The sequence below is a fragment of the Terrapene carolina genome, unplaced genomic scaffold, assembly GCF_002925995.2.
Source record: "Terrapene carolina triunguis isolate 2854851 unplaced genomic scaffold, T_m_triunguis-2.0 Scaffold33723, whole genome shotgun sequence".
NCBI classification, from domain to species: domain Eukaryota; kingdom Metazoa; phylum Chordata; order Testudines; family Emydidae; genus Terrapene; species Terrapene triunguis.
The window spans coordinates 4006846-4023146 of NW_020698074.1; positions in this window are offsets into that span (position 1 = coordinate 4006846).

Consider the following 16301-nt stretch of genomic DNA (forward strand, 5'->3'; position numbering starts at 1 on the left):
AAGACTGGCTTCTTTTGGTAATCTGAAGGTGTTTTGTATTGTTATAGCTTACTGTTGGCTGGTTGTTTATGCTGGGTGATATTGGCTGCTGAATTGTTATCTATGTAGCCTATTCCTCTGGATGGTATTTTTGATGTGTGTCTGTTCAGCCAGAGCCTGGGATCAGCATCTTTTAAAATAAATAAAGAGGTTTTGGTGATGTGAATAAAATGAAGTGTGTTCCAGGGCAGCATATACACTTCCTCCTTCCTTCCCTTCTCCACTGCATATCAGTTACAGAAGCTAATGTCAAGCTGCATATAATATTTTTCCAGCAGCAATAACATTTATTTCCCTGGCAACCTCTTCACATAGCCATGTTGATAACTTTGTGGTTGCCTCTGGGCCTGTTATGTAATTAAGTATCATTTGCCGCTTAGGCTGCCTTATTGAAGAGAATGCTGTTTTTCATTGATTCATTGTCTGATGCTAAACAATTGGTGTATTTTGTTTATTTTTGAATACAGTACAGTGATAGCAAAATCACATGCATATTTTTAACATTTGGTACTGATTCTCCCAATTGATGAGATTAAATATCAATGGTCATCCCAGTGAAAGATTAAAATCTCACAATTTTTAGTGATGAACAAGAGGGCTTTTATCATTTGGAGAAATTACTGCAATTTTTAAAACATAAATGGCATATTTTCCTTCTCAATTGCATCCATAATATTTAAGTGTGCATAGGTTTTGTGCATGCAAAACCCATATTTGCATAAGTAAACTAGGTTATTTTTGCCATAAATTGGTATTTGCAGGTGCATTTCCCCATTTTGCTTGTACAAATGCAGGCTTTTGATTCATAAATTAGATTTCTTTGGAGATGCAATTGAAGAAGCCCATTGGAAATTAGCCCCAGATTTTCAGCTAGTGACTTACTAATTTTAATTGTTCTGTTTTTCTCCAGCTCCAAACTTTGTATAATTACTCCACTGCACTGAGTTGACAGAGGTATAATGCCACAAACCCTAGGCACTTCTACACAAAACAGAATCTTCACAGTCAAGCGTCCAGCTCAGCTGATGAAAGAAGAGCATCACTAAAATCATGGTAGCAAGCCTGTCCCGAGGAATTAAGTTTTGCTGTTGCAATTATTTTTCCTACTCAGTCAGCCATATTAAGACTTTGAGATCTTATTGCCTCTAATTGATTTGCTGCTGTTGTTGCTGTGGTATCAATATGAAATAATGGTACATTATTAAATTGCTAAACTACAAGAGAACTGTAGCTGCTGTACAAGTGATGACCACATTAATTCTCAAAAACAGTGAGGATTCCTTGTGGCACCTTAGAGACTAACAAATTTATTTGGGCATAAGCTTTCGTGGGCTAAAACCCACTTCATCAGATGCATGCAGTGAAAAATACAGTAAGCAGAATATATATTCTAGCACATGAAAAGTTGAGAGTTGCCTTACCAGTCATTTTCAGATGTTATCCTTACTGCTGCTGATGATCAGAAAGAGCTGATTATTTCTGTAGTCGTGGATCTCTACATTAAAAAAAAATCCATTCCACACTATTTTAAAGTGGGGAGTGAAAGGAGGCAGAAAAGGGCAAAAAGGTCTGATTCAGACACAGTTTACATGGGGACTTGCAAGAGACAAATAGCACTCCGCAGTTTTTGACATTATGAAGTATATCTCTAAGCCCCTCTCTGAACATGGCATAATATATGGCAGATTGCCTGAATCTAGATTAGATGATGTGAAGTGTTGTGCATGCTAGAGCTGTGCAGAACAGGAAGAAGCAAGAGGCAATTATTGATAAAACAAGATAATACTTTGCATGCAGACAACTGGGGAAATATGCCTCCACACAGCCCCAACTCATAGCTGTGCCTTAAAGGAGTGGTCCAAGATTTTCAAACATAGGAGTCAAAAGTTATACTCCTCAATCCATATTTAGGCACCAAGCTAAGTGGTCTGATTTTCAAAAGTGCTGATCACTAAATACACACACAGAGCATTTTATCTTAAGTAGACATAAGCAAACTGGGTCTGACTCATAGTCAAATAAAAATTCACTCACATCTTCACCAAATTAAGGGACCTGATTCTTTTCTTACTTAAACCAGTGTAATTCAGGAGTAACTCCACTGACCCCAGTAAAGTTATACAAGTGTCAAACCAACGTAAAGTGTGTCCTGGAGGTAGAAGTACTAATATCCCCATGCCATGACAGACACTGTTTTCATGGCATCTTCAGCCCATTCAGAAACAAGAGTTCCCCATATGTCTTACCCAACTCCTCTGCTTGTGAAATTTCCAGCCTAGTTCTGCAGACGTAACTGATTCAGACAAGGTGCTGATAGGTATTCACACATCGAAGTGCTTGTTCAAACCAAAAAGTTCCTCTCTAGACTTTCACAACATGTGTAAATTTACTTTCTAACATGATTGATTATGGTTTTTTGTTTTGACAAACTAACATTGGATTTTGAGAGAACCTGATTAAATTGTTGGCCTTTAAAAGTCACAGACGCTTGCAAGCTGTTGTTGACAAATGTCTTTTTTATTTTCTAAAATCAGAAGTCAGAGTTTCCTAGTTAATACCCAATTTGTAAACAACTATTGGTAAAACTGCCTTCTGGTATGTATGAATTGTTTTCCTTTGCATCATTACTGCCTCACTAATGACATGCTGTCATGCCACATTGCTAAGGGTATGTCTATACTACAAGTGCTACAGCAACGCATCTGTGGCGCTGCGGCTACACAGTGTAGCACTATAATGGAGACATTTGCTTACAATGACAGAAGGGGTGTTTCCATTGCTGTAGTAAATCCACTCACTTGAGAGGTGGTAACAATGTCCATGGAAAAATTCTTCTGTTGAGCTAGTAACTACATCTCTCAGGGGTGTGAATTTTTCAAACCCCTGAGCAACATTCTTATGTTAACCTAAGTTTTAGGTGTAGACAAGGCCTAAGATGCCTACTGGCTTAGTGTAGTGTTTTCATAAAAGAGTATTAAGCATTCCAGTCTCTTGCCACAAAGTATACTAATGAGAGCAGTACAAGATTGCACAATTCGTTAGTGACAATGTGTATTGCACAGGTTAGTTTGCTGTAGAATTTCTCTGCCATTTAGTGTAAAAGATTATTTAATCTACCAAACTTTCTGTAAATGCCACCATTTTAATATTCAGAAAATTGTTCTTTCACTTTGAATCCACTTGGACACTGCGGAGTTCACAGTTTTTAAAGTCTAGATTGAGGATTTATTCTCAACCCATTGCAAGGGCAGCATGTAGCTGCACTGCCACAAGAAGAGATGAGGGGTGAAATCCTCCTGGCACCACTTGAATTCAATGTCTAAATTCCCACTGATTTTAGTGTGACCAGGATTTCACCCCAGGGAAGTAATTGTGATTCAGAGAAACATAACAGGTACCTACCAGCTGGAAGAGAGCAAGAGAGAGAGAGAGATGCAGACAATAGCTGCAAATTGAAAGCCAGACATTGTAGCTGCTTGGTTCTGACAAATTGAAAGGCACTTTGAGAAAAAGGTTGCTATAAAAGGGGCAACCTTTCCCAATACAGACCAGAAAGTTACCAGGGAAGTGCTCCTGGGGAAAGAGCTGCTTTGATGGTGTGACCACCACCACCTTCAAAAATCACCTAACAAAAATATCTGTTGACTTCAAAAAAGCACCCCGTCTCCCAGTGGCTGGTGTGACAAAGGCAGCTGGGAGACTTAGCCTTGGTCTACACTGGGGGGTGTCGATCTAAGTTACACAACTTCAGCTACATGAATAATGTAGCTGAAGGTGATGTACTTAGATCGACTTACCGTCGTGTCTTCACCACGGTGAGTTGACTGCTGCCGCTCCCCTGTCGACTCTGCCTGCACCTCTCACAGCGCTGGAGTACAGGAGTCGACGGGAGAGCGCTTGGGGGTCGATTTATCGCGTCTAGACTAGACATGATAAATCGATCCCCATTGGATCGATCGCTGCCCGCTGATCCAGCGGGTAGTGTAGACATACTCTAAGGGAGTTAGCCAGCTGAGTTTGCCAGCAGAGGATGGCAAGGAAGTAAGGTTGTGTGTGTAGTTTTTTTTTCTGTCCTTAACCTGCAAGTATTCTACAAGGAAGAACCCGCAATGGGAGGAAAATGGTGTGTCGCCAACACTATTGCTAGCTCTTCCTCTGCCTGCACCTGTGGACACACACACACACACACACGTCAGACAGGCATCCAGACCTTGGAGACTTCCACCCAGGCCCTGGTCTTCACTTTCTAGGAATGTGGCCTGCATGTCCCCACCAATGAAAGCCAGGAAAGGGGAACCACGCAGTGTGAAAAGTGTCTGTTGGTGGAATCCCTCAGGAAGCAGGTAAGAGGTGAGGGCTTCAGTTTCCTTGACCATGGTATGCTGTTCCAGGAAGAAGGTCTGCTGGGAAGAGATGGGATCTACCTGACCAAGAAAGGGAAGAGCATCTTTACTCATTGATTCATCAACCTAGTCAGGAGGCCTCTAAACTAGGTTCAAAATGGGCAAGTGACAAAAGCCTAGAGGTAAGCATAAAAAAAGGTTACTTGAACAGATGTTGGAGGGGGCATGGCAAATTACAATAGAGTCATAGGAGCAACAAGCGGGAAATCAATGGGTGAATCTGTTAAACATCTAAGATGTCTACAAATCCACAAATCCAAGGAGTATGGGGAATAAACAGGAAGAACTGGAAGTATTAGTCCATGAGCTATGTGACAGGTTGGATCACAGAAACCCCTTTGGGACTGCCACCTGATGTGCTAAGACTACCTCTGAGCCTGTTTTCCCTGCCAGCTTGGGACTTCAGTGCCCTGCCTGGTTTGAGCCAGACAAACTAGCCTGCTACAAACACAGACCCAGGTCTGAACTACAGCCCCCAAAAGCTGCACACTTAACTGAAAACAGCTTAAGAAGTGCTCCTGTCTCCAGCACTCAGATACCAAACTCCCAATGGGGTCCAAACCCAAAATAAATCCATTTTACCCTGTATAAAGCTTATACAGAGTAAACTCATAAATTGTTCGCCCTCTATAACACCGATAGAGAGATATGCACAGCTGTTTGCCCCCCCTCCCCCCCGGTATTAATAAATACTATGGGTTAATTAATAAGTAAAAAGTGATTTTATTAAATACAAAAAGTAGGATTTAAGTGGTTCCAAGCAATAACAGTCAGAACAAAGTGAATTACCAAGCAAAATAAAATAAAACACGCAAGTCTAAGCCTAATACAGTAAGAAAACTGAATAGAGATAAAATCTCACCCTCAGAGATGTTTCAATAAGCTTCTTTCACAGACTGGACGCCTTCCTAGTCTGGGCACAATCCTTTCCCCGGTACAGCCCTTGTTCCAGCTCAGGTGGTAGCTAGGGGACTTCTCATGACTGCAGACCCCTTTGTTCTGTTCCACCCCCTTATATATCTTTTGCACAAGGCGCCCGGGAATCCTTTGTCCCTCTCTGGGTTCCCACCCCTCCTTCTAAATGGAAAAGCACCCAGGTTAAAGACGGATTCCAATTCAGGTGACATGATCACATGTCACTGTAAGACTTCATTACCCACTTGCCAGCACACAGGTATACAGGAAGACTTACAAGTAAACAGAGCCATCTACAGTCAATTGTCCTGGTTAATGGGAGCCATCAAGATTCCAAACCACCATTAATGGCCCACACTTTGCATAATTACAATAGGCCCTCAGAGTTATATTTCATATTCCTAGTTTCAGATACAAGAATGATACATACATACAAATAGGATGACCACACTCAGTAGATTATAAGCTTTGTAGTGGTACCTTACAAAAGACCTTTTGCATGAAGCATATTCCAGTTACATTATATTCATACTCATTAGCATATTTTCATAAAATCATATAGAGTGCAATGTCACAAGCTAATTTATGATTTAATTGGCATCACAGATGGAATACTGGTATAGAGGAGTATGGCTTGTTCAGGAAAGACAGACAGGGTAAAAATGGAGAGCATGTTGCATTACACATCAAGAATATATACACTTGTTCTGAGGTCCAGAAGGAGGTGAGAAGCAGACCAGATAAAAGTCATTCAGTAAAGACAAAAGGGCAAAAAAATAGGGGTGACATCATGGTAGGGGTCTTCTAGAGACCACCAAATCAATAAGAGGAGGTGGATGAGGCACTTCTAGAACAAATAACAGAAATACCCAAAACACAAGATCTGGTAATAATGGGGGACTTTAACTACCCAGACATCTATTTGAAAAGTAAGACGTCCAAACATATAATCTCCTATATGTTCTTGAAATGTATTGGTGACAACTTTTTGCTAAAGAAAGTGGAGGAAGTAATGAGGGGGAGACCATTTTAGATTTGAGTCTGACCAACAAGGAGAAATTGGTAGTGAACCTGAAGATGGAAGGCAATTTGGGAGAAAATTATCATGAAATGATAGTTTTAGTGATCCTATGGAAAGGAAGGAGGGAGAGCAGCAGAATAAGGATAACGGACTTTAAAAAAGCAGACTTTAAGAAACTCAGAGAACTGATAGGTAGGGTACCATTGGAAGAAATCAAAGGGAAAAAGGAGAACTGGCAGTTTCTCAAGGAGATTAATATTAAGGCACAACTGCAAATTAGCCCGATGTGAAGGAAAAATAGGAAGAATAGTAAGAAGCTAGTATGGCTCCAGCAGGAACTCTTTAATGATCTGAAAATCAAAAAGAAATCCTACAAAAAGTGGAAACATGAACGAATTGCTAAGGAGAGTACAAAAGAAAAGCACAGGAATGTAGGTACAAAATCAGAAAGGCTAAGGCACAAAATGAGTTACACCTGGCAAGGGACATAAAAGGCAATAAGAAGAGATTCTTTAAATACATTAAGAGCAAGAGAAAGAGGAAGGAACGTGTAGGTCCTTTACTTAGCGCTAAAGGAAAGGTAATAACTGATGACATCAAGAAGGCTGAGGTATTTAATGCCTATTTTGCTTCAGTCTTTACTAAAAAGGTTAATGGTGACTAGATACTCAATACAATTAATATTAACAACAAGGGGTAAGGAACACAAGCCAAAATTGGGTAAGACCAGGTTAAATAATATTTAGCTACCTGGATGTATTCAAGTCAGCAGGGCCTGATGAAATTTATCTTAGGGTACTGAAGGAAGTAATCTCGGTAGCAATTATCTTTGAGAACTCATGGAGGACAGGTGAGGTCCCAGAGGCCCAAAGAGCAAACACCTACCTTTAAAAAGGGAAACAAAGCAGAGCCAGGAAATTATAGATCAGTCAGTCTAACTTTGATACCTGGAAAGATACTGGAACAAAAGTATTTAACATTCAGTTTTTAAGCACCTAGAGGATATTGGGGTTATAAAGAATAGCCAGGATGGATTTGTCAAGAACAAATTGTGCCAAACCAACCTAATTTCCTTCTTTGACAGGGTTACTGGGCTAGTGGGTGGGGGGAAATCATCTTGATTTTAGTAAGGCTTTTGACACAATCCTACATATTATTCTCAAAAGCAAACTAGGTAAATGCAGCCTAGATGAATTACTATAAGATGGGTGCAATAGAGTGTAGCCATGTAGGTCTCAGGGTATTAGAGAGACAAGGTAGGTGAGGTAATATCTCTTATTGGACCAACAAGCTAACCAATCTGTTCCACCTTGCATTTGCTGTGATGCTGGGAGGTCCTTCCCCAGACCTGAAGAAGAGCTCTGTGTGGCTCGAAAGCTTGTCTGTCTCACCAACAGAAACTGGTCCAATAAATGATATTACCTCACCCACCTTTTAGCTATAAGGTGGGTGCACAACTGGTTGAAAGACATACTCAAACAGTAGTTATCAATGGTTCACTGACAAACTGGAAGGGCATATCTAGTGGGGTCCTGCAGGGTCAGTCCTAGGTCTGGTACTGTTCAATACTTTCATTTATAACTTGTATAATGGAGTGGAGAGTATGCTTACAAAATTAACAGATGACATCAACCTGGGAAGGGTTACGAGCACTTTGGAGGACAGGATTAGAATTCAAAATTACCTTCAAAAGACAAGCGCAAAGTACTTCACTTAGGAAGGAAAAATCAAATACATAACTACAAAATGGGGTAGGCTAGGTGGCAGTACTAGAGTAAAGGATCTGGGAGTTATAGTGGATCACAAACTGAATATAAGTCAACACTGTGAAACACATACAAAAAAGCCTAATATCATTCTGGGGTGTATTAATAGGAGCGTTGTATGTAAGACATGGGAGACAATTGTCCCTCTCTATTTAGCATTGCTGAGGCCTCAGCTGGAGTACTGTGTCCAGTTTTGGCCACCATGCTTTAGGAAAGATGTGGAAACATTGGAGGCAGTCCAGAGGGGAACAACAAGAAATGATACAAGGTTTAGAAAACCTGATTTATGAGGAAAGATTGAAAGAACTGGGCATGTTTAGTCTTGAGAAAAAAAAGATCTAATAGTCTTCAAATATGTTAAGGGCTATTATAAAGAGGAATGTGATCAATTGTTCTCCATGTCCACTGAAGGTAGGACAAGAAGTAATTGTATTAATCTGCAGTGAGGGAGAGTTAGATTAGACATTAAGAAACTTTCTAATGATAAAAGTTGTTAAACTTGGGAATAGGCTTCCAAGGGAGGTTGTGAAATCCCCATCTTTGGAGGTTTTCAAGAATAGGTTGGACAAATACCTATCAGTGATGGTCTAGGTTTATTTTGTCCTGCCTGAGGGCAGAGGGATGGACTTGGTGACTTCTTGAGGTAGCGTCCAGCTTTATATTCCTATAATTCTACGTTTCAATGAAGCTACACCAATTTACACCAGCTGAGGTTCTAGCCTCAATATTACAGAATTCTGGCTGCCCAATATTTATTTAAAGCATTTAAAGTCTAAAACAATAACTTAATTTAGGCACATCACAAAACCACCACAGAATTTGGCATGATTGGCAGTTCCTACTCAAAAGTGTCCTAGGACTAGAATAGGAAGGATATTGTAGGTTTAAATAGCTATGCACTAGAATTGGGATGTTTATGTGGTACCTACTGACTAATATGCTTAGATCAACTAAATACTATCAGCCTGTCACTGTAGGACACATTCACAATTTAAGACATCAGTTTGATCCTTTGTGAAGGCAATGAAAACAGCAAACATCTTTAATCCCCATTCTTACTTTTTTCCATCGCTATCTGAGCGTGAATATCTGATCAATGCAATTTCAGCCTGATCTGAAGCCACACTGTTCCTCGCCTACTACTTCCTCTAAAACTAGCCTTAATTTGTTGACAGTTACTTTCATCATGATTTTTCCTGGCACTGGCAATAAATGTATACCTCTATAATTATTTGAATCGGCAGGATCTCCTCTCTTCAAAATTGGTACAACTATTGGCATTAGTCAGTAATCTGGTACCTCCTCTTGCTCCCATACCTTCTTGTATATTTTTTCTAATACTTTGATAGCACTTGTCCTGCTGACTTTTAGCAGCACAGCTATTATACTGTCTAGTACTGAAGCCTTCTCATTTTTTAACTGCTTCACTGCTCTTTCTAGGCCTTTTTTCTCTGATGGTGGTTCAGTGTTCATACCCATTCTGCCTTGCAAGCTGCCCTGTTCATCTAGAATGCTTACATCTGGTGAACTGCAGGGTTCACCACTTTGTCAAAATGCTCTTTCTGTTCTTACAACACCTCTTCAGTATTTGTTGTTAGTTTACAAGTCTTTTTTTTTTATCACTTGTATCGTTGGCCTCACTGTATTTCCATACAATTTAACATTTGTATACATCGTTTTCATATCTTGTTTTCTTGATGTCACCTCTAATTGTTCAGCCTCTGCTTTCCCAAACTTTTGTTTGTCCAGTCTTTGTGATTTCTTCACCATTTCATGTAATGCTTTTTCTGTTTTCCCAGCTATCTTGGCTTGTTTACATTTTTCCTGTAAAGTACTTGTTGCATTGCTTGTCCAGCTTTTCTTTGTTTGCTTATGCCTTCCAATAACTTCTTTCACTGTGTTTTGTATTGTTTCCTTGAATATTTCTTATCTGATCTGTAGTGAGATTTCATCATCACAAATTAAAGGCCTGAAAACACCCTCCAACCATCACCTTGTATGTCTTCCTCAGAGCTATCCCTTAACTTATCAAGATCAAATTTGGCTCCAGTTGTACCCATCTTTGTCTTGGACTTAAACTTAATCTTTCCCATTAGTAGTTCATGATCACTGACACACTCAGCTCTACTATATACTCTAATATCCAACAGTGACCATTTATGCCTTTTACTGATAATAATGTGATCAATATGGTTTTTGGTTTGACTATCTGGTGAGTTCCATATAACCTTGTGCATGTCTTTGTGAGGAAACCAAGTACCACCTTAATCAGATTGTGCATCTCACAGCAAGTTCTTAACCTTTCCCCATTATCATTTGCTGTCCCAGTGCTGTGTGGTCCGACACGAGTCATTTGCTTGCCATGTCCATTACCAATTTTTGCATTCATATCTTACATTATCAGAATCAGGAATCTCATCTACAGTGCTATCCAGTTGCTGATAAAATCTATCCTCTTCCTCTTCTGCTGCTTCTGTTGGTGAGTGTAATAGAGTCTCATAGGACCATCATGATCATCTAGTCTGACCTCCTGCACGTTGCAGGTCATAGAACCTCACCCACCCACTAACCTCCGGCTGAGTTACTGAAGTCCTCAAATCATGATTTAAAAACTTCAAGTTACAGATAATCCATCATTTACACTGGTTTAAACCTGCAAGTGACCCGTGCCTCACGCTGCAGAGGAAGGCAAAAAAACCCCAGGGTCTCTGCCAATCTGACCCAGGGAAAAATTCCTTCCTGACCCCAAATATGGCGATCAGTTAGACCCTGAGCATGTGAGCAAGACCCGCCAGCCAGACACCTGGGAAATAATCCACTGTAGTAACTCAGAACCCTCCCCACCTAGTGTCCCATCACCAGCTATTGCAGAGATTTGCTACTAGCAGTCGCAGATCAGCTACATGCCACCGTAGGCAGTCTCATCGTACCTCCTTAAACTTATCAAGTTCAATCTTGAAACAAATTAGGTTTTTTTGTCCTTACTGTTCCCCTTGGAAGGCTGTTCCAGAACTTCATTCCTCAGATGGTTAAAAACCTCCATCTAATTTCAAGCCTAAACTTGTTGATGGCCAGTTTATAGACATTTGTTCTTGTGTCCACATTGGCGCTTAACTTAAAAAACTCCTCTCCTTCCCTGATATTTATCCCTCTGATGTATTTATAGACAGCAATCACATCTCTCCTAAGCCTTCTTTTGGCTAGACTAAACAAGCCAAGTTTTTTGAGTCTCCTCTTATAAAGTAGGTTTTCCATTTCTCAGATCATCCTAGTAGCCCTTCTCTGCACCTGTTCCAGTTTGAATTCATTTTTCTTAAACATGGGAGACCAGAATTGCACACAGTACTCCAGACGAGATCTCACCAGTGCCTTGTACAATGGTACTAACACTTCCCTGTCTCTACTGGAAATACCTCATCTGATGCATCCTAAAACTGCATTAGCCTTTTTCACAGCCACATCGCTATGGGCTTATAGTCATCCTGTGATCAACCAATATACCAAGGTTTTTCTCCTCTGTCACTTCCAACTGATTCGTCCCTAGCTTATAGCAAAAATTCTTGTTGATAGTCCCTAAATGCATGACCTTGCACTATTAAATTTCATTCCATTTAGGGTCTTCGGTGGGTTAGGTGGCTCGTGGTTAGTGTACCCGATGCCACTTCCCAGTGGGTAGGTCATGCAGTCCTACTCCTTCCTTTATCAGAGGTGCAGTGAAGTGGACAAGAGGTCTGGGTCCCTCCTGTGGAAGGGGCAGTAGTGGGGGAGCCAAGGCCCACTCACTCCACCATGCTCCAACCCAGGGCCCTAGGAGGGTCAACAGTGCCTGGGAATGGTCATTTCCTACTGATTCTTTCTTCTCTAAGCTTCCAGTCCAAGATAAAGTGAAAAGAAAAAGAAAAAGAAACCCAACGATCAGCCCCAACTGGGCTCAGCATATAGTCTTATTTTCTCTGGGAGGCTTCTCCGGTGCCTTTGTCAGGAGCCTTCAGGGTAGGTTTGTCATCCTCCCCAGCCTCCTCCCTTCTGAGCTGGGTTGCTCCCTTTTCAACCCTTTCTCCAGTTAGAGCACACTCAGCAGGGCTGGAGGGGCAGGACTATCTGGGCCCACCACTTTCCTTTAACCTTTTGGCCCAGGGTGGGGTTTGTATACCCTATCACAGTATGTAACAGCAGATCACAGTTATGCATAGTTTATTGTAGACAGTAGTAAACCTTGCTGCGACAATCTGTTCAGACACTAGTTTCCAGCTATTCACTGAAGTAACAGTTCTCTTGTCCACTGCTATAGCAACCCCAACGCTATGCTTCGCTTGTCCCCTTCACTATCTGGAGTAAAGTAAAGTGTAATTTCCAACTGTCCTGTAACCGGCCAACATGTCTCCTGTATGGAAGGGAAGGGAAACTTATAACTTCCTTAATTCTGCCACTACTAGCTCAGTCTGGCCTGGAGCAAATAGCATTCTAACATTCCAGCTCACAATACATGTAATACATTTAGCTGTTATTTGAAATCCATAACCATTTCCATTTGTTAGGCCTGATAGGCCTGGATCAAAATCCATAGAAATCAGTTTGGTTTCTGTACTGTTCCTATAACAAGTGAGTTTTGGATGTAACGGCTTGTGAGGCCAATCCACTCTATCCATCTCATGGGAATGCCATGTCACAGCTTGCTGGCCTGTTAGGAACAGGTATCAGCAGTTCCACCCTAGTCTGCTTACCTTCCAAGACTAACAAGCTTGGCCTGCTTGGATTTGAAATCAGAGTTTTCCTTCTCCTAGACAGACTTGCCTGAAGTGTCAACATTTGGTTCAGTTTGGAGGTAATCATTATGGAAAGCAGCAAAATCATCTGGAGTTCCAGATAAGATAATTGCAATTATTAAAGCTTCATATGAAGACTCTTGCAATGCTGTAAGAATTGGCGGCAACTGGATCAAGTCAAAGTTTGATGTAAGACAAGGGGGACATGGAATCGCCATCACTTTTCATCATGTTCTTAAACTGAACATTAAGAATGTTAGATAAATTGGAGGGCATGACATTGGATGTCTAGAGTTAAACCCCATAGCTTATGCTGATGACATCATACAAACGGTAAACCCATTTGAATTAATGATGATATTCTTTGCTACCTTGGAAAATTGGTGTACCCATCTTGGACTTATAACAAATGCCAAGATGACAAAGTGGTTGCATCTGGGAAAAGGGACAATAGATAAAGGGTTGAAATGCAGCTGCGGAAAAATCGTAGAACAAGTAGAATCTTACGTGTACGTAGGAAGCTTGATCAGTGCTGACGGTTCCATCGAGGACGCCATTAGAAGGCAATGTGCCTTATCAACAAGTGTTGCATAAAAACTGATGAAATTATGGACTGATAAAAACATTACATTTGGTACCAAAGTGAAAATGTATCAAGCCGATGTACTAACAGGATTACGGTGTGGTCTGGAAGCAGCTGCATTGAATTAAAGACATCAGAAGGCTGGAAACAATAGAGATAAGAGTTCTTTGGAAGATAGCAGGTATAAAGTTAAATGATTTTAAGACAAATGAAGAAGTTAGAAGGAGAGTAAGGGCTTTTCTACACGGTCCTGCAGTGCAGACTATAGGGAGATGAACTGCAGCGTACACTAAAGTCCTGTGCTGCAGTTGCCCCATGTACACCTTACTAGTGCAAACTAAAGATACTTAGTTCATATTAACATAGTCCCATTACAGTGCAACACTTTAGTGAGTTCTGCGATTCACATCCCCGCAATCCACACTGTGGGGCCATGTGGACAAGCTATTAGATGTAAAATTGAAAAAATTACCATGGTGGGGGCACCGCAGAAGACAAACAAATGATAGAATCACAACAAAATAATACGAACACAACCAAGGTCAGTCTGACCTAAAGGCCGACCATTGACTAGATGGCAGGACATCATACGCTTAATAATAACCCATGCTATAGTGCTCCCCTTATCTGTAAAGCTGCTTTGGGATAAAAGAGAATGAGAGAGCGCCTAATCCAGAAATAAGACATGCCTTGTTACAGAATTTCTTTTTTCCCCTGAGAAAGAAATATTCAGATTTATGGATTCCTTTTATTTATATTTTTATTTTTTAAGAATACTGAAAAAAAGCTAAAATTGTAATTTTGCTCTGGGAAAGCCGCCCGTAAATACTGAAAACATCCAAAGCAACTGTAACTTTCATTTGTAATTCCCTTTAGATGGTTTTATTCAGAAGCTTTAGTAAACAACTTTTTAATACCACACATCAAATGGAGTTGATAAGATTAGATTAAAACTGAAAGCCCAAATTTTTGTTCTGATAGACTACAAATTTACAGATCAAAATCTTCTAAGAGCTGCTATTAGTATTGATGCTGCAGTCGTAATGCTGCTATTAGTATTGATGCTGAAGTCTGTCTTGAGTTTTCTTTGCCTTCAGTAAAGGGATGCTACTCATTTGACAACTGAATTCTGTTCTGATTCTGGAGATAATTTTAATAGGAAATGTTTAAAAAGGCTCAATATATAAGCATTCTGGACATGCATCAGCATTTCCAAGAAAACATTTGCATCTACAGAAGATATGTTTTGTACCACCCACGCTTTCCAAACATTAGAAAAACTATCAGTATGAGTAAAATACCTGTTAGACTCTGATAGGCACTTGAGTTCAATCAAGCTCATTAATGGTGAATTTCAACCCTCTGTTAGGGGCAGCACTAGGCCTGTGCACTACTTAAATTCCACTTAAACCTTAAACTAGGGTTACAGTGGAATTTAAGGGATGCATAGGCCTTGCAATGGCCTTCGGCAGAGGAGTGAATTTCACCCTAACAGAAGAGAGACCAAGGGGCCAGATTCTCATCTCAGTTAACCAGTGTAAATCCAGAGCACAACTGCAAAGTATTACTTATTTTATTATTATGAGGTAATAGGGAAATACTTGCTCTTTCTTTACATAATTAATGCACATCTACAAACTGCAAATTCTACGTACGGTATATTCTATGTTGAACCTTTACAAGAACCCCAGAAGCTTGCACAGAAAACTGTGGTGTTGGGAGAATACTGTCTGAAAATACTACACAAGATCCCTTCTGCCCACACCATTGTTTTTGTGGCACTCTGACATAAATGGCACCAAAAGCCAGTGAGCCAAATCCCTGGGTCCAGCCTATGTCATGTGAATCCATATTAGGGCAACTTTCTGCCACTGGAGCAGCCCAAAATAGGCAGAGCCAGAGGCCAAAGTCCAAGATTTGGACCAATATATACAGAACATGAGAGTAGAATGTAGGCTTAAATATGCAGATAGCTCTGTGAACAAGGAGACGTGTGGTATTGGCAATTACAGAACAGCTGCAGTTGAATTTGGTGCTGCTATATGTATTCACACTTACAGTTAATAATAACTATCAAGTTCCCTTCAAGGCCCACTGCAATAGAATGAGCACATAATTATAGATCAGAACAATAACTTCTAGTCATCTCTTATACTCTAAAAATCACAGAGTTGGGCTTTCATGTAATTATACCATGGATAGGCAAATGCGATTAGTAATAGCAACATCTAACAATTTATACATAGTGACATGGACACACAGACCAAAATGAGCACAGTAATATAAAGAAGGAAGAGGAGTTAATGGAAAAACTAGACAGAGAACTATGTCAGCAATTTCCTGCATGTGATTTAATAATTTCACTTGAATTATTAAAAGCTGCAGCTTGAAAAGCCAATATGGACGGAGTAAATCCACACTCTGCAGCTCACACTGAACCCTCTCTCTCTCCTAAGTCTGACTGTTGCCGGGTGCTGCACCAGTACACAGGTGAGTGGGAGGGTATAAGGAGCTGATGATAAGCACGGTTTTCTTGTTCACTTGCATCACTAGCAGACCAGAGGAGTTGCAAAAGAAGTTGCTCTGTATCAGGTACCTATACACTGCATCTCCCTAAGTACAACAGCAATCATGTTCACCTGGCATGCCAGGAGATTTTTCTTTTTAATAAATCACTTTAAATTAAAATAAAATAATAAAATGATTTAAAAGATGTCCTTCAGTGAAGAATGCAAACATTTATGCTCATAAATACTGATTTGCATGCACAAGTTTGGACTTTGCACACAAAAGGGTTGCACATGCACA